Source organism: Schistocerca gregaria, chromosome 11 (genome assembly GCF_023897955.1).
Source record: "Schistocerca gregaria isolate iqSchGreg1 chromosome 11, iqSchGreg1.2, whole genome shotgun sequence".
Lineage (NCBI taxonomy): Eukaryota > Metazoa > Arthropoda > Insecta > Orthoptera > Acrididae > Schistocerca > Schistocerca gregaria.
Window position 1 is genome coordinate 10,727,354 of NC_064930.1, and position 24,332 is coordinate 10,751,685.

The 24,332-nt window shown below is 48.2% G+C and overlaps 34 non-coding genes across 34 annotated transcripts; all 34 read left to right on the forward strand.

Moving 5' to 3' along the window:
- Positions 1-7,079: 7,079 nt before the first annotated feature.
- On the forward strand, positions 7,080-7,152 carry Trnar-ucg (transfer RNA arginine (anticodon UCG)). The gene has a single exon. It is a non-coding gene; the product is annotated as a tRNA-Arg (tRNA).
- Positions 7,153-7,604: 452 nt separating this feature from the next.
- Positions 7,605-7,677, forward strand: Trnak-cuu (transfer RNA lysine (anticodon CUU)). The gene has a single exon. It is a non-coding gene; the product is annotated as a tRNA-Lys (tRNA).
- Positions 7,678-8,015: 338 nt separating this feature from the next.
- Positions 8,016-8,087, forward strand: Trnat-agu (transfer RNA threonine (anticodon AGU)). The gene has a single exon. It is a non-coding gene; the product is annotated as a tRNA-Thr (tRNA).
- A 513-nt stretch (positions 8,088-8,600) lies between these two features.
- Positions 8,601-8,673, forward strand: Trnar-ucg (transfer RNA arginine (anticodon UCG)). The gene has a single exon. It is a non-coding gene; the product is annotated as a tRNA-Arg (tRNA).
- A 450-nt stretch (positions 8,674-9,123) lies between these two features.
- Trnam-cau (transfer RNA methionine (anticodon CAU)) lies at positions 9,124-9,196 on the forward strand. Its single transcript has one exon. It is a non-coding gene; the product is annotated as a tRNA-Met (tRNA).
- A 338-nt stretch (positions 9,197-9,534) lies between these two features.
- Positions 9,535-9,606, forward strand: Trnat-agu (transfer RNA threonine (anticodon AGU)). Its single transcript has one exon. It is a non-coding gene; the product is annotated as a tRNA-Thr (tRNA).
- Positions 9,607-10,122: 516 nt separating this feature from the next.
- On the forward strand, positions 10,123-10,195 carry Trnar-ucg (transfer RNA arginine (anticodon UCG)). Its single transcript has one exon. It is a non-coding gene; the product is annotated as a tRNA-Arg (tRNA).
- Positions 10,196-10,645: 450 nt separating this feature from the next.
- On the forward strand, positions 10,646-10,718 carry Trnak-cuu (transfer RNA lysine (anticodon CUU)). Its single transcript has one exon. It is a non-coding gene; the product is annotated as a tRNA-Lys (tRNA).
- A 338-nt stretch (positions 10,719-11,056) lies between these two features.
- Trnat-agu (transfer RNA threonine (anticodon AGU)) lies at positions 11,057-11,128 on the forward strand. The gene has a single exon. It is a non-coding gene; the product is annotated as a tRNA-Thr (tRNA).
- Positions 11,129-11,665: 537 nt separating this feature from the next.
- Trnar-ucg (transfer RNA arginine (anticodon UCG)) lies at positions 11,666-11,738 on the forward strand. The gene has a single exon. It is a non-coding gene; the product is annotated as a tRNA-Arg (tRNA).
- A 450-nt stretch (positions 11,739-12,188) lies between these two features.
- On the forward strand, positions 12,189-12,261 carry Trnak-cuu (transfer RNA lysine (anticodon CUU)). The gene has a single exon. It is a non-coding gene; the product is annotated as a tRNA-Lys (tRNA).
- Positions 12,262-12,599: 338 nt separating this feature from the next.
- On the forward strand, positions 12,600-12,671 carry Trnat-agu (transfer RNA threonine (anticodon AGU)). The gene has a single exon. It is a non-coding gene; the product is annotated as a tRNA-Thr (tRNA).
- Positions 12,672-13,184: 513 nt separating this feature from the next.
- Positions 13,185-13,257, forward strand: Trnar-ucg (transfer RNA arginine (anticodon UCG)). Its single transcript has one exon. It is a non-coding gene; the product is annotated as a tRNA-Arg (tRNA).
- Positions 13,258-13,707: 450 nt separating this feature from the next.
- Trnak-cuu (transfer RNA lysine (anticodon CUU)) lies at positions 13,708-13,780 on the forward strand. The gene has a single exon. It is a non-coding gene; the product is annotated as a tRNA-Lys (tRNA).
- A 338-nt stretch (positions 13,781-14,118) lies between these two features.
- Trnat-agu (transfer RNA threonine (anticodon AGU)) lies at positions 14,119-14,190 on the forward strand. Its single transcript has one exon. It is a non-coding gene; the product is annotated as a tRNA-Thr (tRNA).
- A 516-nt stretch (positions 14,191-14,706) lies between these two features.
- On the forward strand, positions 14,707-14,779 carry Trnar-ucg (transfer RNA arginine (anticodon UCG)). The gene has a single exon. It is a non-coding gene; the product is annotated as a tRNA-Arg (tRNA).
- Positions 14,780-15,229: 450 nt separating this feature from the next.
- On the forward strand, positions 15,230-15,302 carry Trnak-cuu (transfer RNA lysine (anticodon CUU)). The gene has a single exon. It is a non-coding gene; the product is annotated as a tRNA-Lys (tRNA).
- Positions 15,303-15,640: 338 nt separating this feature from the next.
- Positions 15,641-15,712, forward strand: Trnat-agu (transfer RNA threonine (anticodon AGU)). Its single transcript has one exon. It is a non-coding gene; the product is annotated as a tRNA-Thr (tRNA).
- A 513-nt stretch (positions 15,713-16,225) lies between these two features.
- Trnar-ucg (transfer RNA arginine (anticodon UCG)) lies at positions 16,226-16,298 on the forward strand. The gene has a single exon. It is a non-coding gene; the product is annotated as a tRNA-Arg (tRNA).
- A 450-nt stretch (positions 16,299-16,748) lies between these two features.
- Positions 16,749-16,821, forward strand: Trnan-guu (transfer RNA asparagine (anticodon GUU)). Its single transcript has one exon. It is a non-coding gene; the product is annotated as a tRNA-Asn (tRNA).
- A 338-nt stretch (positions 16,822-17,159) lies between these two features.
- On the forward strand, positions 17,160-17,231 carry Trnat-agu (transfer RNA threonine (anticodon AGU)). Its single transcript has one exon. It is a non-coding gene; the product is annotated as a tRNA-Thr (tRNA).
- Positions 17,232-17,744: 513 nt separating this feature from the next.
- Trnar-ucg (transfer RNA arginine (anticodon UCG)) lies at positions 17,745-17,817 on the forward strand. The gene has a single exon. It is a non-coding gene; the product is annotated as a tRNA-Arg (tRNA).
- A 450-nt stretch (positions 17,818-18,267) lies between these two features.
- Trnak-cuu (transfer RNA lysine (anticodon CUU)) lies at positions 18,268-18,340 on the forward strand. Its single transcript has one exon. It is a non-coding gene; the product is annotated as a tRNA-Lys (tRNA).
- Positions 18,341-18,678: 338 nt separating this feature from the next.
- On the forward strand, positions 18,679-18,750 carry Trnat-agu (transfer RNA threonine (anticodon AGU)). Its single transcript has one exon. It is a non-coding gene; the product is annotated as a tRNA-Thr (tRNA).
- A 516-nt stretch (positions 18,751-19,266) lies between these two features.
- Positions 19,267-19,339, forward strand: Trnar-ucg (transfer RNA arginine (anticodon UCG)). Its single transcript has one exon. It is a non-coding gene; the product is annotated as a tRNA-Arg (tRNA).
- Positions 19,340-19,789: 450 nt separating this feature from the next.
- Trnak-cuu (transfer RNA lysine (anticodon CUU)) lies at positions 19,790-19,862 on the forward strand. Its single transcript has one exon. It is a non-coding gene; the product is annotated as a tRNA-Lys (tRNA).
- A 338-nt stretch (positions 19,863-20,200) lies between these two features.
- Trnat-agu (transfer RNA threonine (anticodon AGU)) lies at positions 20,201-20,272 on the forward strand. The gene has a single exon. It is a non-coding gene; the product is annotated as a tRNA-Thr (tRNA).
- Positions 20,273-20,785: 513 nt separating this feature from the next.
- On the forward strand, positions 20,786-20,858 carry Trnar-ucg (transfer RNA arginine (anticodon UCG)). The gene has a single exon. It is a non-coding gene; the product is annotated as a tRNA-Arg (tRNA).
- Positions 20,859-21,308: 450 nt separating this feature from the next.
- Trnak-cuu (transfer RNA lysine (anticodon CUU)) lies at positions 21,309-21,381 on the forward strand. Its single transcript has one exon. It is a non-coding gene; the product is annotated as a tRNA-Lys (tRNA).
- A 338-nt stretch (positions 21,382-21,719) lies between these two features.
- Trnat-agu (transfer RNA threonine (anticodon AGU)) lies at positions 21,720-21,791 on the forward strand. The gene has a single exon. It is a non-coding gene; the product is annotated as a tRNA-Thr (tRNA).
- A 513-nt stretch (positions 21,792-22,304) lies between these two features.
- Positions 22,305-22,377, forward strand: Trnar-ucg (transfer RNA arginine (anticodon UCG)). The gene has a single exon. It is a non-coding gene; the product is annotated as a tRNA-Arg (tRNA).
- Positions 22,378-22,827: 450 nt separating this feature from the next.
- Trnak-cuu (transfer RNA lysine (anticodon CUU)) lies at positions 22,828-22,900 on the forward strand. Its single transcript has one exon. It is a non-coding gene; the product is annotated as a tRNA-Lys (tRNA).
- A 338-nt stretch (positions 22,901-23,238) lies between these two features.
- Positions 23,239-23,310, forward strand: Trnat-agu (transfer RNA threonine (anticodon AGU)). Its single transcript has one exon. It is a non-coding gene; the product is annotated as a tRNA-Thr (tRNA).
- Positions 23,311-23,817: 507 nt separating this feature from the next.
- Trnar-ucg (transfer RNA arginine (anticodon UCG)) lies at positions 23,818-23,890 on the forward strand. Its single transcript has one exon. It is a non-coding gene; the product is annotated as a tRNA-Arg (tRNA).
- Positions 23,891-24,332: the final 442 nt, after the last annotated feature.

Here is a 24,332-nt window from a genome sequence, read left to right on the forward strand (position 1 = left end):
AGCATCGGTGTGGAACGAAAACACAATTCCTCAGGGGGTGTGAGCGTTTCGAGATGAGTCGTATATAAGTTATACTTGGTCGTCAGTGACCGTGTGGCCTAATGGGCAGTCGGCCTTTGGCTGTGGAGCGGTGCGGTACGTCCCGGCCGCTCCGTGTCGCGTTTCCGGGTATGTTGTTGTTTACCGAGCCGACGCGCTAGTGTTACGTATTGCCGTCACGTTCCTGACACACGATGGCCCTTTCGTATCGGAAAGCCACGATCAAGCTGCAGTTCGACACTACGTACTCTAGACCCAAGACCCACGATGTAGAGCGTTTTTTACGCGATGTGGTACATGTTGATCCTAACGAGCTGATCGGTATCCACTTATCAATTGTCTCCAGCGTCGTATATCTTAAGTTCACTGACGACGAAGCATGTGACAAACTTCTCAGACGCTCGACGGCAGGTTATCGGTTCTGCCACTCAGACGGAAACGTGGGTGTGGTGACGCTTGAACGTGTTGGATTGGGAATCCAAAATGTGCGCGTGTTTGAGCTCCCTTTTGAAGTTCCAGCGGATTTGGTCACACTTGCTCTTCGACCCTATGGAATAGTTCTCGGCCACATGGCCGAAAAATGGAAGACCTTCGACACCTACCCTGTCCTTAACGGGGTGCGACAAGTCCGTATTGACCTGCATCGCCATATTCCTTCGTATCTCACGATCGCTGGTTGCAGGGCAATAATTATTTACGACGGTCAGCCGAGAACCTGCTCCGGTTGTGGCCAGACGGGACACATGCGTACCGAATGCCTGCAACGCCGTCTCGCGCAGACACCCTCGACCGACCAGATTCGCCCGTCGACACCGACCTCTCTGCCGATTACGTACGTTGCGGCGGCGAGACGGGAGACGCCAGCTGTATATGACGACCCCACTGTATTGGTGCGAGCTTTGGAGGACCCTGCAGTAGCTTCCACGGAGCCTCAAGCGTCTTTCAGTGCTGATGCTACTGATGTCCTTTCGTCGGACCACGGCTCACCGTCACAACGGCTCGCCGACGGTGCGATGGAAGTTGAAGCACAGGATGCAGCGTCCTCCCCTTGCCCTACGTCGGAAACAGAGGCGCGGCAGCGTAAGCAGAAATCACCCAAGCGTCATAAGAAGCGGCGCAAGACAACCGACGGCGTAGAACAGCCCGAGGCGACACCGCTGGATGACGAGGTGCCTCAACCGCTCCACCGCGCCGACACAGGCGACCCTACCGTCTCACACGGTTCGACGTCTTCTCCCACTACCGCTGGGTCTGGACCACATGGGGATGTGGGAGATCACCGCAGCTCCGATATCGGGGATGCACCCTTGCCTCCGTCTGCCTCTCGAGATCCAGTGGTGTCAACGTCCCTGGGCGACTGGGCGCAGGAGATGGAGTTGCAGGATGCGTTTCAGAACCAAGACGATGCACCGATGCCGATGGCAGCGTCTACGCGGCCGGCGACAGACGCCTAGGACGGCATGAGCACCTCTCGTCGCTGCCTAGCACTTCGCAAGAACGGCGCTCCACGTCACGACTACTGCCCTCCTGTCATACCATGGTCACCTCCCGAGACTTGATGGACCAGGCATACCGCCTCGCCACGATCAACGTCAATGGCATTACATCTGATGTCAAGACCTGTATGCTGAAGGATACGTTACGCGCTGCGGATCTGGACGTTGTTTTCCTTCAAGAAGTCCGATCAGGACTCTGTCTCGATGCCTACGGATATGACGCCTACACTATGCCTGCAGATGTGGGCGGCGGAGGTACGGCGATTCTACTGCGGGAAGGGATAATGGCCACTGATGTCTCCTATTTACCGTCGGCCCGGGGGGTCGCACTCACGATTGGTACAGTACGTCTGGTGAACTTATATGCTCCTTCAGGCACCGGCAAAAGGAGAGAACGGCGCACCATTTTTGCCGAAGATATAGCCCCTCTCTTCCAGGGCAATACCGACCACTTGGTAGTAGGCGGCGATTTTAATTGTGTGCTCCGCCCATCCGACCAGGAGCCACACTATACCACCTGCCCGGCACTCCAGGCACTTGTACAGGACTTGGCCTTGTTGGACACCTTGATCATCCAACACGGCGACCGTCGAGCACACACCTCCTTTACTAGTCACTCCGCGAGCCGTTTGGATCGAGTCTACGTCACCCGCGGCCTACGATCGGCCGTTGTCGACGCTGAGATGTGGCCGGCAGCGTTCACGGATCACCTCGCATATGTGTGTACTCTCACCCTTCCCCGCCAGCGCGTCCGCCGAAGTAGGGGTCCGTGGCGCCTCAATGTGGCCCTTCTTGATGAGATAAATTGCAGACGCGCAGTCGAGTCCACATGGAGCAATTGCCACCGGCGTTTACCCGCCTACCGTTCTGTACTTCAATGGTGGTTACGGTGTGCAAAACCCGCACTGTGCCGAACATTAGGCAGCTATGGACGCGACCGAGCGCGCTGGTATACTGCGACTACTGATTTTTACTATACTGCGCTACGCGAACTGGCTGTACAACCGCCGTCGCCAGAGCGACAATCAGCAGTACAACGCGTCAAGGCACAATTGCTTCGTATCAACGCCGTACGTCTTGCGGGTGTGCGGGTGCGAGCGAGGACGACTGATGATGTTCGTGGTGAACGACCTTCCCTCCACCATATCATTCAAGAACGCCGAAGACGCAAGAGGCAGCTCATTACCGAGGTTGAGACGGAGGACGGGCGACGCGTTGACGCACAAATGGATATCGTCCGAGCGTTCACACAGTCATATAAACTTCTTTACGAGAGGGAGTCCCACATGAATGTAGGGGTCAGGGAAGTCCTATCTGACCTACCAGTCTCTCGGAACCTACAAGATGATGCTACGCTCTTGTCGGCGGTGACTTTGGAAGAACTGCGAGAGACTCTGTTGCGTGGCTCTCCCAACAAAACGCCTGGCCCTGACGGCCTCCCTCTTGAATTTTACAAGCGGTTCTTTGATCTCATGGGCCCAATGTGGGTCAGGATGTACAGTGAACTCCTGGACGCCAATTTTCAGGTACCATCTGACTTTACTGAGGGTCTCTTGATCCCTGTGCCCAAACCCGGCGGAGGCCGTCGCCCTCTTGATTTTCGCCCGTTGACAATGCTAAACACTGACTATAAGCTGTTGACACGAATGCTCCGTGAGAGGCTCAAACCTACGGTAATGTCGGCCATTCACACTGATCAAACCTGCCTCGGGGGCGACACTAATGTGTTTACGACTTTAAGCACCTATAGAGACGTGGTGGCGCTCATGCAAACTTGCCGCCTCCAAGGCGCTCTTGTTGCGCTGGACTTGGACCATGCTTTCGACCGCGTTAACCATTGTTTCCTGCGTACTGTTATGGAACACATCGGTGTCCCGCGTCTGACGACGTCTGTTGTGCTTCGATTGATCCATGGGGCTGTCACGAGGATTATGATCAACGGCTGTCGGTCCGCCCCTGTCCGTGTCTACAGGTCCGTCCGGCAGGGTTGTCATCTTTCTGCCATGCTCTTCGCCGTTGCCCTCGAACCAGCTCTTCACGGACTACGGCGACGCTTAGAAGGACTTACCCTCCGTTCCGTAACCTTTCGATGTGGTGCATACGCCGACGATGTGATGTTCTTAGCACGGTCTGGTGACGAAATACTCATGGCGTTTTCCTGGCTCCACCAGTATGGGGCGGTGGCAGGCAGTGTGCTCAACCTTCGGAAATCACGCTACATGGAGGTAGGACGAGGAATGCCTGCAGGTCTGGCCGTACCTCTGACAAAGGTCCCGATGCTCAAGTGTTTAGGGATATCACTCCATCGACAAATACAACGCACGGCGGCTTTTACGTATCGTATGGTCTTACGACGACTCCGTTTAGAGGCTCGTATCAATAAATTCAGATCATTGAACATTTTGCAACGCGCCCAATACGTTAATGTGTACATGGCTTCTCACCTTAACCATTACGCCCATGTACTGCCGATAACGGACACGATGGATTCCAGGATACAGGCAGTGTTTGGACACGTGGTGAACGATGGTGCTGTTTTCAAGATCCGTTTTGTTACGCTTACTTTATCCTTCGACAAAGGCGGTGTTGAACTCACTCACGTCAAGCACAGAGCGCTGGCACTGTATCTCCGTTCCATGAGGCGACTCTGGCTTTCACCAACAGCCAGTCTCCCCGGCCTACTGATTGAAGAAGTGGCCCCACGTACGCTGTACCCACCGGTACCAGTTGGACATTTATCGCTCTCGCTGTCACACATTAGAACGTTTTTCGTAGAGCATAGCTATGTGTTGCGGGTTATATCGGAGACACGGAATCCGACAGCGAAGACTTATTATAGTGCTCTCCAGCACTGGACTCCGGATAACGACATTGTACGGCGCCACCCTACGGTCGACTGGCCACGAGTATGGCGAGCCATCCACGCGCCGTTCCTGTCTACTTTCGTGCGGTCGAGGTGGTATGTGGTCGTTAACGAGAAACTTCCAACCCGACAACGGCTGCATGCCATTCACCTAATTGACGACCCTGTGTGCCCCCGTTGCATGACGTTAGACACGGACGAACATAGACTGAAATGTGGCCCCGCGCGTGAGTGCTGGAAACTGATCCGCCAGATCCTGGCTTTCCTGCTCCGCCGCCCCTACGTTTCGATTTTACCCCAAGAACTCTTTCATCCCGACGCTGTCTATTTCCCTATGACCCTGATGAATGCGGTTAATTGGGTACGAGGAATGGCGATACACTACATATACCGCGATGGAGACAAAGACGTCCTCGATTTATGGTACTATATGATCGACGAGTTTCTGGTCTTAACGAACAGACAGGATTACCGGAACATTTTTGCGAACTATTTGGGTTCGTCATTCATGGACCCACCACCCAGCTGGGGTGTGCCGGGTGTGAGAAGACATTAACTTGTAGATGTGATCTTTCCACGATTCCCCTATGGTAACAGAAACAGTCTCTGACAGTGTGCAGCGGCCCCGGGCGCTCCAACGATTGGTGGCTGGTGATGTCCAATGCAATGACGACCGCCCGTTCCTGGCCGCCCGCCTAGCAATGTGACCGCGGCGAGCAAGATGGCCCTTTTTAGTTCACTTTATTGGCAACTTTTTGCGCATGGCTGCCTTGTTTTTTTTATGCATTCTCAAAAAAAATGTAGTTAGTAGTTTGTGAAATAAGCATTGTAGGCTGTGATTATATTTTTGTTGAGCTTAATAATTAGTGTGTGTAGAAACACTATTTTCTTTAAGTATTAGTTGACATATTTCTGTACATGGTATTTGCATAAGTGCCTTAGTACAACTTCAGTTTTGTGGCTTTGTCATGGCATTTCCATGAAAGTAACCAAAAAGATGGGAGGTTATTTTATGCACAGACTGATTTTTTCTTTTCTTTTTTGTAATATTTTTATAAAAAAAAAAAACAAAAAAAAGTGGTCGTTCGGTAGCGTTTTCGCTTCCCCCGCCTGGGTTCCCGGATTCGATTCCCGGCGGGGTCAGGGATTTTCTCAAATAAAAAAAAGTAAAAAAAAAATAAAATAAAAAAAAATGGATAAGGCGTCGGACTTCGGATCCGAAGATTGCAGGTTCGAATCCTGTCACGGTCGTGTTTTTCCAGTTCTGAGAAACAAACATACCGTTTTAATGTAGCAATTGTGCAGTACGAAACCGTCTGAATGTTGCTGTTGACCATTTTGTGCTTGGAGATGGTCTTGAGCTTGAAACACACACAACAAGACCGGTGTTAACTAGCGAAATGGTCGGCAGAGTGCCCTCACCGCGAGGTTTCACTGGCACTTGCACATCTAAAACAACGTCGGAAAGTAACTCGTTCGGCTTTTGAGTCACGTCAAGTATGTGTGTTAATTTTGGCGACGCTAGCTCTGCAGATTGTCATGCAATTCCTTTACCTCTCAGAAATGATTATGAAATAAAAGTGAAGTACGTGACGAGTGTGACGTTAGGAAAACATTAGGCAGCATGGAGAGATTCTGTATGGGACCAACCAACCCAAACGAGTACTGTGTGATCTGCTACCCAGCAGGTACCCAACGAGGCAGCACGGCTAGCTCAGTCAGTAGAGCATGAGACTATTAATCATAGGTTCGTGGGTTCGAGCCCTACGCTGGGCGGAACGGAATTTTTCTCCGCTGCAGATGTAAATTACCGATTTTCTGATTAACGTGATGTAATGGAAATAGCAACTTTAAAATTTGCCTACGTCTCAATCAGTCGCAAGAAAACTGTATTTGAAGGTGAAGGTGATTTTGTAGACATGTGAAAGTCATGTTCTGAAGTGCAGGTGATTTTGTTTGGAGAGAACATCGGCTACGTGTCAGATGTGTATCCAAGCAGTAATGGGTCGCCATAGCTGCTAATATTAGTCAAAAATATGAAGTGTTGTCAGCTGAAGTCTGAAGACTCAGACGACCGTACGGACGAAGTACGCAAAAGTTCCGCTAGGCCGCGCCTCTTTAGCTCAGTGGTAGAGCACTGGTCTAGTAAACCAGGAGTCGTGAGTTCCATCCTAACAGGAGGAAGACGAATTTTCGAAATCGGTTGCGCGTCATGGCCGTATAGCAAACAGTATCTGTGATGGCGAACAATTAGCGAGAGGCGTTTTATTAAGAATTACTATCAGATGTGATTAAGGCGAATGGCGCTGATAAAGCATTTGCCAAAGCGGTACGGCATAAGGTGGGACGAGGCATTCTGAATTACATTTTATAGACGTATTTTTCACAAATCTCTGAGCCTCCCACGGTCGTCGTCGTCGTCGTCGTCGTCGCCGCTTCTGCAGAATTAGCAAATGGCCATCATAGCAAATGCGGCGAGGGACACCCTGTCATCGATTCCGATTGCGCAAAGTGTGTGGTCTTGTTTTCCTGTCTATGTTTGGTCGGTCTCGTAAGAGGTTGAATGTAACGAATGGGTGGGAAAGAGTAAGGGGCAGCGGCTGTGTGGAACGAAAACACAATTCCTCAGGGGTGTGAGCGTTTCGAGATGAATCGTATATAAGTAATGCTTGGTCGTCAGTGACCGTGTGGCCTAATGGATAAGGCGTCGGACTTCGGATCCGAAGATTGTAGGTTCGAATCCTGTCACGGTCCTGTTTTTCCAGTTCTGAGAAACAAACATGCCGTTTTAATGTAGCAATTGTGCAGTACGAAACCGTCTAAATGTTGCTGTTGACCATTTTGTGCTTGTAGATGGTCTTGAGCTTGAAACACACACAAGAAGACCGGTGTTAACTAGCGAAATGGTCGGCAGAGAGCCCTCACCGCGAGGTTTGACTGGCACTTGCACATCTAAAACAACGTCGGAAAGTAACTCGTTCGGCTTTTGAGTCACGTCAAGTATGTGTGTTAATTTTGACGCCGCTAGCTCTGCAGATTGTCATGCAATTCCTTTACCTCTCAGAAATTATTATGAAATAAAAGTGAAGTACGTGACAAGTGTGACGTTAGGAAAACATTAGGCAGCATGGAGAGATTCTGTATGGCACCAACCAACCCAAACGAGTACTGTGTGATCTGCTACCCAGCACGTACCCAACGAGGCAGCACGGCTAGCTCAGTCGGTAGAGCATGAGACTCTTAATCACAGGGTCGTGGGTTCGAGCCCTTCGCTGGGCGGAACGGAATTTTTCTCCACTCCAGATGTAAATTACCGAATTTCTGATTAACGTGATGTAATGGAAATAGCAACTTTAAAATTTGCCTACGTCTCAATCAGTCGCACGAAAACTGTATTTGAAGGTGAAGGTGATTTTGTAGACATGTGTGAAAGTCATGTTCTGAAGTGCAGGTGATTTTGTTTGGAGAGAACATCGGCTACGTGTCAGATGTGTAGCCAAGCAGTAATCGGTCGCCATAGCTGCAAATATTAGTGAAAAATATGAAGTGTTGTCAGCTGAAGTCTGAAGATTCAGACGACCGTACGGACGAAGTACGCAAAAGTTCCACTAGGCCGCGCCTCTTTAGCTCAGTGGTAGAGCACTGGTCTAGTAAACCAGGAGTCGTGAGTTCCATCCTCACAGGAGGAAGACGAATTTTGGAAATCAGTTGCGCGTCATGGCCGTATAGCAAACAGTATCTGTGATGGCGAACAATTAGCGTGAGGCGTTTTATTAAGAATTACTCTCAGATGTGATTAAGGCGAATGGCGCTGATAAAGCATTTGCCAAAGCGGTACGGCATAAGTTGGGTTGAGGTAGTCTGAATTACATTTTATAGATGTATTTCTCATAAATCGCTGAGCCTCTCGCGGTCGTCGTCGTCGTCGTCGTCGTCGTCGTCGCCGCCGCCGCCGCTTCTGCAGAATTAGCAATTGGCCATCGTAGCAAATGCGGCGAGGGACACCCTGCCATCGATTCCGATTGCGCAAAGTGTGTGGTCTTGTTTTCCTGTCTATGTTTGGTCGGTCTCGTAAGAGGTTGAATGTAACGAATGGGTGGGAAAGAGTAAGGGGCAGCGGCTGTGTGGAACGAAAACACAATTCCTCAGGGGGTGTGAGCGTTTCGAGATGAATCGTATATAAGTTATACTTGGTCGTCAGTGACCGTGTGGCCTAATGGATAAGGCGTCGGACTTCGGATCCGAAGATTGCAGGTTCGAATCCTGTCACGGTCGTGTTTTTCCAGTTCTGAGAAACAAACATACCGTTTTAATGTAGCAATTGTGCAGTACGAAACCGTCTGAATGTTGCTGTTGACCATTTTGTGCTTGAAGATGGTCTTGAGCTTGAAACACACACAAGAAGACCGGTGTTAACTAGCGAAATGGTCGGCAGAGTGCCCTCACCGCGAGGTTTGACTGGCACTTGCACATCTAAAACAACGTCGGAAAGTAACTCGTTCGGCTTTTGAGTCACGTCAAGTATGTGTGTTAATTTTGACGCCGCTAGCTCTGCAGATTGTCATGCAATTCCTTTACCTCTCAGAAATGATTATGAAATAAAAGTGAAGTACGTGACGAGTGTCGTTAGGAAAACATTAGGCAGCATGGAGAGATTCTGTATGGGACCAACCAACCCAAACGAGTACTGTGTGATCTGCTACCCAGGAGGTACCCAACGAGGCAGCACGGCTAGCTCAGTCGGTAGAGCATGAGACTCATAATCACAGGGTCGTGGGTTCGAGCCCTACGCTGGGCGAAACGGAATTTTTCTCCACTGCAGATGTAAATTACCGATTTTCTGATTAACGTGATGTAATGGAAATAGCAACTTTAAAATTTGCCTACGTCTCAATCAGTCGCAAGAAAACTGTATTTGAAGGTGAAGGTGATTTTGTAGACATGTGTGAAAGTCATGTTCTGAAGTGCAGGTGATTTTGTTTGGAGAGAACATCGGCTACGTGTCAGATGTGTATCCAAGCAGTTATGGGTCGCCATAGCTGCAAATGTTAGTGAAAAATATGAAGTGTTGTCAGCTGAAGTCTGAAGATTCAGACGACCGTACGGACGAAGTACGCAAAAGTTCCGCTAGGCCGCGCCTCTTTAGCTCAGTGGTAGAGCACTGGTCTAGTAAACCAGGAGTCGTGAGTTCCATCCTCACAGGAGGAAGACGAATTTTGGAAATCAGTTGCGCGTCATGGCCGTATAGCAAACAGTATCTGTGATGGCGAACAATTAGCGAGAGGCGTTTTATTAAGAATTACTCTCAGATGTGATTAAGGCGAATGGCGCTGATAAAGCATTTGCCAAAGCGGTACGGCATAAGGTGGGACGAGGCATTCTGAATTACATTTTATAGATGTATTTCTCACAAATCTCTGAGCCTCCCGCGGTCGTCGTCGTCGTCGTCGTCGTCGCCGCCGCCGCCGCCGCCGCCGCTTCTGCAGAATTAGCAAATGGCCATCGTAGCAAATGCGGCGAGGGACACCCTGCCATCGATTCCGATTGCGCAAAGTGTGTGGTCTTGTTTTCCTGTCTATGTTTGGTCGGTCTCGTAAGAGGTTGAATGTAACGAATGGGTGGGAAAGAGTAAGGGGCAGCGGCTGTGTGGAACGAAAACACAATTCCTCAGGGGGTGTGAGCGTTTCGAGATGAATCGTATATAAGTTATACTTGGTCGTCAGTGACCGTGTGGCCTAATGGATAAGGCGTCGGACTTCGGAGCCGAAGATTGCAGGTTTGAATCCTGTCACGGTCGTGTTTTTCCAGTTCTGAAAAACAAACATACCGTTTTAATGTAGCAATTGTGCAGTACGAAACCGTCTGAATGTTGCTGTTGACCATTTTGTGCTTGAAGATGGTCTTGAGCTTGAAACACACACAAGAAGACCGGTGTTAACTAGCGAAATGGTCGGCAGAGTGCCCTCACCGCGAGGTTTGACTGGCACTTGCACATCTAAAACAACGTCGGAAAGTAACTCGTTCGGCTTTTGAGTCACGTCAAGTATGTGTGTTAATTTTGACGCCGCTAGCTCTGCAGATTGTCATGCAATTCCTTTACCTCTCAGAAATGATTATGAAATAAAAGTGAAGTACGTGACGAGTGTCGTTAGGAAAACATTAGGCAGCATGGAGAGATTCTGTATGGGACCAACCAACCCAAACGAGTACTGTGTGATCTGCTACCCAGGAGGTACCCAACGAGGCAGCATGGCTAGCTCAGTCGGTAGAGCATGAGACTCTTAATCACAGGGTTGTGGGTTCGAGCCCTTCGCTGGGCGGAACGGAATTTTTCTCCACTGCAGATGTAAATTACCGATTTTCTGATTAACGTGATGTAATGGAAATAGCAACTTTAAAATTTGCCTACGTCTCAATCAGTCGCAAGAAAACTGTATTTGAAGATGAAGGTGATTTTGTAGACATGTGTGAAAGTCATGTTCTGAAGTGCAGGTGATTTTGTTTGGAGAGAACATCGGCTACGTGTCAGATGTGTAGCCAAGCAGTAATGGGTCGCCATAGCTGCAAATATTAGTGAAAAATATGAAGTGTTGTCAGCTGAAGTCTGAAGATTCAGACGACTGTACGGACGAAGTACGCAAAAGTTCCGCTAGGCCGCGCCTCTTTAGCTCAGTGGTAGAGCACTGGTCTAGTAAACCAGGAGTCGTGAGTTCCATCCTCACAGGAGGAAGACGAATTTGGGAAATCAGTTGCGCGTCATGGCCGTATAGCACACAGTATCTGTGATGGCGAACAATTAGCGAGAGGCGTTTTATTAAGAATTACTCTCAGATATGATTAAGGCGAATGGCGCTGATAAAGCATTTGCCAAAGCGGTACGGCATAAGGTGGGACGAGGCATTCTGATTTACATTTTATAGATGTATTTCTCACAAATCTCTGAGCCTCCCGCAGACGTCGTCTTCGTCGTCGTCGTCGTCGTCGTCGTCGTCGTCGTCGTCGTCGTCGTCGCCGCCGCCGCTTCTGCAGAATTAGCAAATGGCCATCGTAGCAAATGCGGCGAGGGACACCCTGCCATCGATTCCGATTGCGCAAAGTGTGTGGTCTTGTTTTCCTGTCTATGTTTGGTCGGTCTCGTAAGAGGTTGAATGTAACGAATGGGTGGGAAAGAGTAAGGGGCAGCGGCTGTGTGGAACGAAAACACAATTCCTCAGGGGGTGTGAGCGTTTCGAGATGAATCGTATATAAGTTATACTTGGTCGTCAGTGACCGTGTGGCCTAATGGATAAGGCGTCGGACTTCGGATCCGAAGATTGCAGGTTCGAATCCTGTCACGGTCGTGTTTTTCCAGTTCTGAGAAACAAACATACCGTTTTAATGTAGCAATTGTGCAGTACGAAACCGTCTGAATGTTGCTGTTGACCATTTTGTGCTTGCAGATGGTCTTGAGCTTGAAACACACACAAGAAGACCGGTGTTAACTAGCGAAATGGTCGGCAGAGTGCCCTCACCGCGAGGTTTGACTGGCACTTGCACATCTAAAACAACGTCGGAAAGTAACTCGTTCGGCTTTTGAGTCACGTCAAGTATGTGTGTTAATTTTGACGCCGCTAGCTCTGCAGATTGTCATGCAATTCCTTTACCTCTCAGAAATGATTATGAAATAAAAGTGAAGTACGTGACGAGTGTCGTTAGGAAAACATTAGGCAGCATGGACAGATTCTGTATGGGACCAACCAACCCAAACGAGTACTGTGTGATCTGCTACCCAGGAGGTACCCAACGAGGCAGCACGGCTAGCTCAGTCGGTAGAGCATGAGACTCTTAATCACAGGGTCGTGGGTTCGAGCCCTTCGCTGGGCGGAACGGAATTTTTCTCCACTGCAGATGTAAATTACCGATTTTCTGATTAACGTGATGTAATGGAAATAGCAACTTTAAAATTTGCCTACGTCTCAATCAGTCGCAAGAAAACTGTATTTGAAGGTGAAGGTGATTTTGTAGACATGTGTGAAAGTCATGTTCTGAAGTGCAGGTGATTTTGTTTGGAGAGAACATCGGCTACGTGTCACATGTGTATCCAAGCAGTAATGGGTCGCCATAGCTGCAAATATTAGTGAAAAATATGAAGTGTTGTCAGCTGAAGTCTGAAGATTCAGACGACCGTACGGACGAAGTACGCAAAAGTTCCGCTAGGCCGCGCCTCTTTAGCTCAGTGGTAGAGCACTGGTCTAGTAAACCAGGAGTCGTGAGTTCCATCCTCACAGGAGGAAGACGAATTTTGGAAATCAGTTGCGCGTCATGGCCGTATAGCAAACAGTATCTGTGATGGCGAACAATTAGCGAGAGGCGTTTTATTAAGAATTACTCTCAGATGTGATTAAGGCGAATGGCGCTGATAAAGCATTTGCCAAAGCGGTACGGCATAAGGTGGGACGAGGCATTCTGAATTACATTTTATAGATGTATTTCTCACAAATCTCTGAGCCTCCCGCGGTCGTCGTCTTCGTCGTCGTCGTCGCCGTCGTCGCCGCCGCCGCTTCTGCAGAATTAGCAATTGGCCATCGTAGCAAATGCGGCGAGGGACACCCTGCCATCGTTTCCGATTGCGCAAAGTGTGTGGTCTTGTTTTCCTGTCTATGTTTGGTCGGTCTCGTAAGAGGTTGAATGTAACGAATGGGTGGGAAAGAGTAAGGGGCAGCGGCTGTGTGGAACGAAAACACAATTCATCAGGGGGTGTGAGCGTTTCGAGATGAATCGTATATAAGTTATACTTGGTCGTCAGTGACCGTGTGGCCTAATGGATAAGGCGTCGGACTTCGGATCCGAAGATTGCAGGTTCGAATCCTGTCACGGTCGTGTTTTTCCAGTTCTGAGAAACAAACATACCGTTTTAATGTAGCAATTGTGCAGTACGAAACCGTCTGAATGTTGCTGTTGACCATTTTGTGCTTGCAGATGGTCTTGAGCTTGAAACACACACAAGAAGACCGGTGTTAACTAGCGAAATGGTCGGCAGAGTGCCCTCACCGCGAGGTTTGACTGGCACTTGCACATCTAAAACAACGTCAGAAAGTAACTCGTTCGGCTTTTGAGTCACGTCAAGTATGTGTGTTAATTTTGACGCCGCTAGCTCTGCAGATTGTCATGCAATTCCTTTACCTCTCAGAAATGATTATGAAATAAAAGTGAAGTACGTGACGAGTGTCGTTAGGAAAACATTAGGCAGCATGGACAGATTCTGTATGGGACCAACCAACCCAAACGAGTACTGTGTGATCTGCTACCCAGGAGGTACCCACCGAGGCAGCACGGCTAGCTCAGTCGGTAGAGCATGAGACTCTTAATCACAGGGTCGTGGGTTCGAGCCCTTCGCTGGGCGGAACGGAATTTTTCTCCACTGCAGATGTAAATTACCGATTTTCTGATTAACGTGATGTAATGGAAATAGCAACTTTAAAATTTGCCTACGTCTCCATCAGTCGCAAGAAAACTGTATTTGAAGGTGAAGGTGATTTTGTAGACATGTGTGAAAGTCATGTTCTGAAGTGCAGGTGATTTTGTTTGGAGAGAACATCGGCTACGTGTCACATGTGTATCCAAGCAGTAATGGGTCGCCATAGCTGCAAATATTAGTGAAAAATATGAAGTGTTGTCAGCTGAAGTCTGAAGATTCAGACGACCGTACGGACGAAGTACGCAAAAGTTCCGCTAGGCCGCGCCTCTTTAGCTCAGTGGTAGAGCACTGGTCTAGTAAACCAGGAGTCGTGAGTTCCATCCTCACAGGAGGAAGACGAATTTTGGAAATCAGTTGCGCGTCATGGCCGTATAGCAAACAGTATCTGTGATGGCGAACAATTAGCGAGAGGCGTTTTATTAAGAATTACTCTCAGATGTGATTAAGGCGAATGGCGCTGATAAAGCATTTGCCAAAGCGGTACGGCATAAGGTGGGACGAGGCATTCTGAATTACATTTTATAGATGTATTTCTCACAAATCTCTGAGCCTCCCGCGGTCGTCGTCTTCGTCGTCGTCGTCGTCGCCGTCGTCGCCGCCGCCGCTTCTGCAGAATTAGCAATTGGCCATCGTAGCAAATGCGGCGAGGGACACCCTGCCATCGTTTCCGATTGCGCAAAGTGTGTGGTCTTGTTTTCCTGTCTATGTTTGGTCGGTCTCGTAAGAGGTTGAATGTAACGAATGGGTGGGAAAGAGTAAGGGGCAGCGGCTGTGTGGAACGAAACCACAATTCCTCAGGGGGTGTGAGCGTTTCGAGATGAATCGTATATAAGTTATACTTGGTCGTCAGTGACCGTGTGGCCTAATGGATAAGGCGTCGGACTTCGGATCCGAAGATTGCAGGTTCGAATCCTGTCACGGTCGTGTTTTTCCAGTTCTGAGAAACAAACATACCGTTTTAATGTAGCAATTGTGCAGTACGAAACCGTCTGAATGTTGCTGTTGACCATTTTGTGCTTGGAGATGGTCTTGAGCTTGAAACACACACAAGAAGACCGGTGTTAACTAGCGAAATGGTCGGCAGAGTGCCCTCACCGCGAGGTTTGACTGGCACTTGCACATCTAAAACAACGTCGGAAAGTAACTCGTTCGGCTTTTGAGTCACGTCAAGTATGTGTGTTAATTTTGACGCCGCTAGCTCTGCAGATTGTCATGCAATTCCTTTACCTCTCAGAAATGATTATGAAATAAAAGTGAAGTACGTGACGAGTGTCGTTAGGAAAACATTAGGCAGCATGGACAGATTCTGTATGGGACCAACCAACCCAAACGAGTACTGTGTGATCTGCTACCCAGGAGGTACCCAACGAGGCAGCACGGCTAGCTCAGTCGGTAGAGCATGAGACTCTTAATCACAGGGTCGTGGGTTCGAGCCCTTCGCTGGGCGGAACGGAATTTTTCTCCACTGCAGATGTAAATTACCGATTTTCTGATTAACGTGATGTAATGGAAATAGCAACTTTAAAATTTGCCTACGTCTCAATCAGTCGCAAGAAAACTGTATTTGAAGGTGAAGGTGATTTTGTAGACATGTGTGAAAGTCATGTTCTGAAGTGCAGGTGATTTTGTTTGGAGAGAACATCGGCTACGTGTCACATGTGTATCCAAGCAGTAATGGGTCGCCATAGCTGCAAATATTAGTGAAAAATATGAAGTGTTGTCAGCTGAAGTCTGAAGATTCAGACGACCGTACGGACGAAGTACGCAAAAGTTCCGCTAGGCCGCGCCTCTTTAGCTCAGTGGTAGAGCACTGGTCTAGTAAACCAGGAGTCGTGAGTTCCATCCTCACAGGAGGAAGACGAATTTTGGAAATCAGTTGCGCGTCATGGCCGTATAGCAAACAGTATCTGTGATGGCGAACAATTAGCGAGAGGCGTTTTATTAAGAATTACTCTCAGATGTGATTAAGGCGAATGGCGCTGATAAAGCATTTGCCAAAGCGGTACGGCATAAGGTGGGACGAGGCATTCTGAATTACATTTTATAGATGTATTTCTCACAAATCTCTGAGCCTCCCGCGGTCGTCGTCTTCGTCGTCGTCGTCGCCGTCGTCGCCGCCGCCGCTTCTGCAGAATTAGCAATTGGCCATCGTAGCAAATGCGGCGAGGGACACCCTGCCATCGTTTCCGATTGCGCAAAGTGTGTGGTCTTGTTTTCCTGTCTATGTTTGGTCGGTCTCGTAAGAGGTTGAATGTAACGAATGGGTGGGAAAGAGTAAGGGGCAGCGGCTGTGTGGAACGAAAACACAATTCATCAGGGGGTGTGAGCGTTTCGAGATGAATCGTATATAAGTTATACTTGGTCGTCAGTGACCGTGTGGCCTAATGGATAAGGCGTCGGACTTCGGATCCGAAGATTGCAGGTTCGAATCCTGTCACGGTCGTGTTTTTCCAGTTCTGAGAAACAAACATACCGTTTTAATGTAGCAATTGTGCAGTACGAAACCGTCTGAATGTTGCTGTTGACCATTTTGTGCTTGGAGATGGTCTTGAGCTTGAAACACACACAAGAAGACCGGTGTTAACTAGCGAAATGGTCGGCAGAGTGCCCTCACCGCGAGGTTTGACTGGCACTTGCACATCTAAAACAACGTCGGAAAGTAACTCGTTCGGCTTTTGAGTCACGTCAAGTATGTGTGTTAATTTTGACGCCGCTAGCTCTGCAGATTGTCATGCAATTCCTTTACCTCTCAGAAATGATTATGAAATAAAAGTGAAGTACGTGACGAGTGTCGTTAGGAAAACATTAGGCAGCATGGACAGATTCTGTATGGGACCAACCAACCCAAACGAGTACTGTGTGATCTGCTACCCAGGAGGTACCCAACGAGGCAGCACGGCTAGCTCAGTCGGTAGAGCATGAGACTGTTAATCACAGGGTCGTGGGTTCGAGCCCTTCGCTGGGCGGAACGGAATTTTTCTCCACTGCAGATGTAAATTACCGATTTTCTGATTAACGTGATGTAATGGAAATAGCAACTTTAAAATTTGCCTACGTCTCAATCAGTCGCAAGAAAACTGTATTTGAAGGTGAAGGTGATTTTGTAGACATGTGTGAAAGTCATGTTCTGAAGTGCAGGTGATTTTGTTTGGAGAGAACATCGGCTACGTGTCACATGTGTATCCAAGCAGTAATGGGTCGCCATAGCTGCAAATATTAGTGAAAAATATGAAGTGTTGTCAGCTGAAGTCTGAAGATTCAGACGACCGTACGGACGAAGTACGCAAAAGTTCCGCTAGGCCGCGCCTCTTTAGCTCAGTGGTAGAGCACTGGTCTAGTAAACCAGGAGTCGTGAGTTCCATCCTCACAGGAGGAAGACGAATTTTGGAAATCAGTTGCGCGTCATGGCCGTATAGCAAACAGTATCTGTGATGGCGAACAATTAGCGAGAGGCGTTTTATTAAGAATTACTCTCAGATGTGATTAAGGCGAATGGCGCTGATAAAGCATTTGCCAAAGCGGTACGGCATAAGGTGGGACGAGGCATTCTGAATTACATTTTATAGATGTATTTCTCACAAATCTCTGAGCCTCCCGCGGTCGTCGTCTTCGTCGTCGTCGTCGCCGTCGTCGCCGCCGCCGCTTCTGCAGAATTAGCAATTGGCCATCGTAGCAAATGCGGCGAGGGACACCCTGCCATCGTTTCCGATTGCGCGAAGTGTGTGGTCTTGTTTTCCTGTCTATGTTTGGTCGGTCTCGTAAGAGGTTGAATGTAACGAATGGGTGGGAAAGAGTAAGGGGCAGCGGCTGTGTGGAACGAAAACACAATTCATCAGGGGGTGTGAGCGTTTCGAGATGAATCGTATATAAGTTATACTTGGTCGTCAGTGACCGTGTGGCCTAATGGATAAGGCGTCGGACTTCGGATCCGAAGATTGCAGGTTCGAATCCTGTCACGGTCGTGTTTTTCCAGTTCTGAGAAACAAACATACCGTTTTAATGTAGCAATTGTGCAGTACGAAACCGTCTGAATGTTGCTGTTGACCATTTTGTGCTTGCAGATGGTCTTGAGCTTGAAACACACACAACAAGACCGGTGTTAACTAGCGAAATGGTCGGCAGAGTGCCCTCACCGCGAGGTTTGACTGGCACTTGCACATCTAAAACAACGTCAGAAAGTAACTCGTTCGGCTTTTGAGTCACGTCAAGTATGTGTGTTAATTTTGACGCCGCTAGCTCTGCAGATTGTCATGCAATTCCTTTACCTCTCAGAAATGATTATGAAATAAAAGTGAAGTACGTGACGAGTGTCGTTAGGAAAACATTAGGCAGCATGGAGAGATTCTGTATGGGACCAACCAACCCAAACGAGTACTGTGTGATCTGCTACCCAGGAGGTACCCAACGAGGCAGCACGGCTAGCTCAGTCGGTAGAGCATGAGACTCTTAATCACAGGGTCGTGGGTTCGAGCCCTTCGCTGGGCGGAACGGAATTTTTCTCCACTGCAGATGTAAATTACCGATTTTCTGATTAACGTGATGTAATGGAAATAGCAACTTTAAAATTTGCCTACGTCTCAATCAGTCGCAAGAAAACTGTATTTGAAGGTGAAGGTGATTTTGTAGACATGTGTGAAAGTCATGTTCTGAAGTGCAGGTGATTTTGTTTGGAGAGAACATCGGCTACGTGTCACATGTGTATCCAAGCAGTAATGGGTCGCCATAGCTGCAAATATTAGTGAAAAATATGAAGTGTTGTCAGCTGAAGTCTGAAGATTCAGACGACCGTACGGACGAAGTACGCAAAAGTTCCGCTAGGCCGCGCCTCTTTAGCTCAGTGGTAGAGCACTGGTCTAGTAAACCAGGAGTCGTGAGTTCCATCCTCACAGGAGGAAGACGAATTTTGGAAATCAGTTGCGCGTCATGGCCGTATAGCAAACAGTATCTGTGATGGCGAACAATTAGCGAGAGGCGTTTTATTAAGAATTACTCTCAGATGTGATTAAGGCGAATGGCGCTGATAAAGCATTTGCCAAAGCGGTACGGCATAAGGTGGGACGAGGCATTCTGAATTACATTTTATAGATGTATTTCTCACAAATCTCTGAGCCTCCCGCGGTCGTCGTCTTCGTCGTCGTCGTCGTCGCCGTCGTCGCCGCCGCCGCTTCTGCAGAATTAGCAATTGGCCATCGTAGCAAATGCGGCGAGGGACACCCTGCCATCGTTTCCGATTGCGCAAAGTGTGTGGTCTTGTTTTCCTGTCTATGTTTGGTCGGTCTCGTAAGAGGTTGAATGTAACGAATGGGTGGGAAAGAGTAAGGGGCAGCGGCTGTGTGGAACGAAACCACAATTCCTCAGGGGGTGTGAGCGTTTCGAGATGAATCGTATATAAGTTATACTTGGTCGTCAGTGACCGTGTGGCCTAATGGATAAGGCGTCGGACTTCGGATCCGAAGATTGCAGGTTCGAATCCTGTCACGGTCGTGTTTTTCCAGTTCTGAGAAACAAACATACCGTTTTAATGTAGCAATTGTGCAGTACGAAACCGTCTGAATGTTGCTGTTGACCATTTTGTGCTTGGAGATGGTCTTGAGCTTGAAACACACACAAGAAGACCGGTGTTAACTAGCGAAATGGTCGGCAGAGTGCCCTCACCGCGAGGTTTGACTGGCACTTGCACATCTAAAACAACGTCGGAAAGTAACTCGTTCGGCTTTTGAGTCACGTCAAGTATGTGTGTTAATTTTGACGCCGCTAGCTCTGCAGATTGTCATGCAATTCCTTTACCTCTCAGAAATGATTATGAAATAAAAGTGAAGTACGTGACGAGTGTCGTTAGGAAAACATTAGGCAGCATGGACAGATTCTGTATGGGACCAACCAACCCAAACGAGTACTGTGTGATCTGCTACCCAGGAGGTACCCAACGAGGCAGCACGGCTAGCTCAGTCGGTAGAGCATGAGACTCTTAATCACAGGGTCGTGGGTTCGAGCCCTTCGCTGGGCGGAACGGAATTTTTCTCCACTGCAGATGTAAATTACCGATTTTCTGATTAACGTGATGTAATGGAAATAGCAACTTTAAAATTTGCCTACGTCTCAATCAGTCGCAAGAAAACTGTATTTGAAGGTGAAGGTGATTTTGTAGACATGTGTGAAAGTCATGTTCTGAAGTGCAGGTGATTTTGTTTGGAGAGAACATCGGCTACGTGTCACATGTGTATCCAAGCAGTAATGGGTCGCCATAGCTGCTAATATTAGTGAAAAATATGAAGTGTTGTCAGCTGAAGTCTGAAGATTCAGACGACCGTACGGACGAAGTACGCAAAAGTTCCGCTAGGCCGCGCCTCTTTAGCTCAGTGGTAGAGCACTGGTCTAGTAAACCAGGAGTCGTGAGTTCCATCCTCACAGGAGGAAGACGAATTTTGGAAATCAGTTGCGCGTCATGGCCGTATAGCAAACAGTATCTGTGATGGCGAACAATTAGCGAGAGGCGTTTTATTAAGAATTACTCTCAGATGTGATTAAGGCGAATGGCGCTGATAAAGCATTTGCCAAAGCGGTACGGCATAAGGTGGGACGAGGCATTCTGAATTACATTTTATAGATGTATTTCTCACAAATCTCTGAGCCTCCCGCGGTCGTCGTCTTCGTCGTCGTCGTCGCCGTCGTCGCCGCCGCCGCTTCTGCAGAATTAGCAATTGGCCATCGTAGCAAATGCGGCGAGGGACACCCTGCCATCGTTTCCGATTGCGCAAAGTGTGTGGTCTTGTTTTCCTGTCTATGTTTGGTCGGTCTCGTAAGAGGTTGAATGTAACGAATGGGTGGGAAAGAGTAAGGGGCAGCGGCTGTGTGGAACGAAAACACAATTCATCAGGGGGTGTGAGCGTTTCGAGATGAATCGTATATAAGTTATACTTGGTCGTCAGTGACCGTGTGGCCTAATGGATAAGGCGTCGGACTTCGGATCCGAAGATTGCAGGTTCGAATCCTGTCACGGTCGTGTTTTTCCAGTTCTGAGAAACAAACATACCGTTTTAATGTAGCAATTGTGCAGTACGAAACCGTCTGAATGTTGCTGTTGACCATTTTGTGCTTGGAGATGGTCTTGAGCTTGAAACACACACAAGAAGACCGGTGTTAACTAGCGAAATGGTCGGCAGAGTGCCCTCACCGCGAGGTTTGACTGGCACTTGCACATCTAAAACAACGTCGGATAGTAACTCGTTCGGCTTTTGAGTCACGTCAAGTATGTGTGTTAATTTTGACGCCGCTAGCTCTGCAGATTGTCATGCAATTCCTTTACCTCTCAGAAATGATTATGAAATAAAAGTGAAGTACGTGACGAGTGTCGTTAGGAAAACATTAGGCAGCATGGAGAGATTCTGTATGGGACCAACCAACCCAAACGAGGACTGTGTGATCTGCTACCCAGGAGGTACCCAACGAGGCAGCACGGCTAGCTCAGTCGGTAGAGCATGAGACTCTTAATCACAGGGTCGTGGGTTCGAGCCCTTCGCTGGGCGGAACGGAATTTTTCTCCACTGCAGATGTAAATTACCGATTTTCTGATTAACGTGATGTAATGGAAATAGCAACTTTAAAATTTGCCTACGTCTCAATCAGTCGCAAGAAACCTGTATTTGAAGGTGAAGGTGATTTTGTAGACATGTGTGAAAGTCATGTTCTGAAGTGCAGGTGATTTTGTTTGGAGAGAACATCGGCTACGTGTCAGATGTGTATCCAAGCAGTAATGGGTCGCCATAGCTGCAAATATTAGTGAAAAATATGAAGTGTTGTCAGCTGAAGTCTGAAGATTCAGACGACTGTACGGACGAAGTACGCAAAAGTTCCGCTAGGCCGCGCCTCTTTAGCTCAGTGGTAGAGCACTGGTCTAGTAAACCAGGAGTCGTGAGTTCCATCCTCACAGGAGGAAGACGAATTTTGGAAATCAGTTGCGCGTCATGGCCGTATAGCAAACAGTATCTGTGATGGCGAACAATTAGCGAGAGGCGTTTTATTAAGAATTACTCTCAGATGTGATTAAGGCGAATGGCGCTGATAAAGCATTTGCCAAAGCGGTACGGCATAAGGTGGGACGAGGCATTCTGAATTACATTTTATAGATGTATTTCTCACAAATCTCTGAGCCTCCCGCGGTCGTCGTCTTCGTCGTCGTCGTCGTCGTCGTCGCCGCCGCCGCTTCTGCAGAATTAGCAAATGGCCATCGTAGCAAATGCGGCGAGGGACACCCTGCCATCGATTCCGATTGCGCAAAGTGTGTGGTCTTGTTTTCCTGTCTATGTTTGGTCGGTCTCGTAAGAGGTTGAATGTAACGAATGGGTGGGAAAGAGTAAGGGGCAGCGGCTGTGTGGAACGAAAACACAATTCCTCAGGGGGTGTGAGCGTTTCGAGATGAATCGTATATAAGTTATACTTGGTCGTCAGTGACCGTGTGGCCTAATGGATAAGGCGTCGGACTTCGGATCCGAAGATTGCAGGTTCGAATCCTGTCACGGTCGTGTTTTTCCAGTTCTGAAAAACAAACATACCGTTTTAATGTAGCAATTGTGCAGTACGAAACCGTCTGAATGTTGCTGTTGACCATTTTGTGCTTGAAGATGGTCTTGAGCTTGAAACACACACAAGAAGACCGGTGTTAACTAGCGAAATGGTCGGCAGAGTGCCCTCACCGCGAGGTTTGACTGGCACTTGCACATCTAAAACAACCTCGGAAAGTAACTCGTTCGGCTTTTGAGTCACGTCAAGTATGTGTGTTAATTTTGACGCCGCTAGCTCTGCAGATTGTCATGCAATTCCTTTACCTCTCAGTAATGATTATGAAATAAAAGTGAAGTACGTGACGAGTGTCGTTAGGAAAACATTAGGCAGCATGGAGAGATTCTGTATGGGACCAACCAACCCAAACGAGTACTGTGTGATCTGCTACCTAGGAGGTACCCAACGAGGCAGCACGGCTAGCTCAGTCGGTAGAGCATGAGACTCTTAATCACAGGGTCGTGGGTTCGAGCCCTTCGCTGGGCGGAACGGAATTTTTCTCCACTGCAGATGTAAATTACCGATTTTCTGATTAACGTGATGTAATGGAAATAGCAACTTTAAAATTTGACTACGTCTCAATCAGTCGCAAGGAAACTGTATTTGAAGGTGAAGGTGATTTTGTAGACATGTGTGAAAGTCATGTTCTGAAGTGCAGGTGATTTTGTTTGGAGAGAACATCGGCTACGTGTCAGATGTGTATCCAAGCAGTAATGGGTCGCCATAGCTGCAAATATTAGTGAAAAATATGAAGTGTTGTCAGCTGAAGTCTGAAGATTCAGACGACTGTACGGACGAAGTACGCAAAAGTTCCGCTAGGCCGCGCCTCTTTAGCTCAGTGGTAGAGCACTGGTCTAGTAAACCAGGAGTCGTGAGTTCCATCCTCACAGGAGGAAGACGAATTTTGGAAATCAGTTGCGCGTCATGGCCGTATAGCAAACAGTATCTGTGATGGCGAACAATTAGCGAGAGGCGTTTTATTAAGAATTACTCTCAGATGTGATTAAGGCGAATGGCGCTGATAAAGCATTTGCCAAAGCGGTACGGCATAAGGTGGGACGAGGCATTCTGAATTACATTTTATAGATGTATTTCTCACAAATCTCTGAGCCTCCCGCAGTCGTCGTCTTCGTCGTCGTCGTCGTCGCCGCCGCCGCTTCTGCAGAATTAGCAAATGGCCATCGTAGCAAATGCGGCGAGGGACACCCTGCCATCGATTCCGATTGCGCAAAGTGTGTGGTCTTGTTTTCCTGTCTATGTTTGGTCGGTCTCGTAAGAGGTTGAATGTAACGAATGGGTGGGAAAGAGTAAGGGGCAGCGGCTGTGTGGAACGAAAACACAATTCCTCAGGGGGTGTGAGCGTTTCGAGATGAATCGTATATAAGTTATACTTGGTCGTCAGTGACCGTGTGGCCTAATGGATAAGGCGTCGGACTTCGGATCCGAAGATTGCAGGTTCGAATCCTGTCACGGTCGTGTTTTTCCAGTTCTGAGAAACAAACATACCGTTTTAATGTAGCAATTGTGCAGTACGAAACTGTCTGAATGTTGCTGTTGACCATTTTGTGCTTGGAGATGGTCTTGAGCTTGAAACACACACAAGAAGACCGGTGTTAACTAGCGAAATGGTCGGCAGAGTGCCCTCACCGCGAGGTTTGACTGGCACTTGGACATCTAAAACAACGTCGGAAAGTAACTCGTTCGGCTTTTGAGTCACGTCAAGTATGTGTGTTAATTTTGACGCCGCTAGCTCTGCAGATTGTCATGCAATTCCTTTACCTCTCAGAAATGATTATGAAATAAAAGTGAAGTACGTGACGAGTGTCGTTAGGAAAACATTAGGCAGCATGGAGAGATTCTGTATGGGACCAACCAACCCAAACGAGTACTCTGTGATCTGCTACCCAGGAGGTACCCA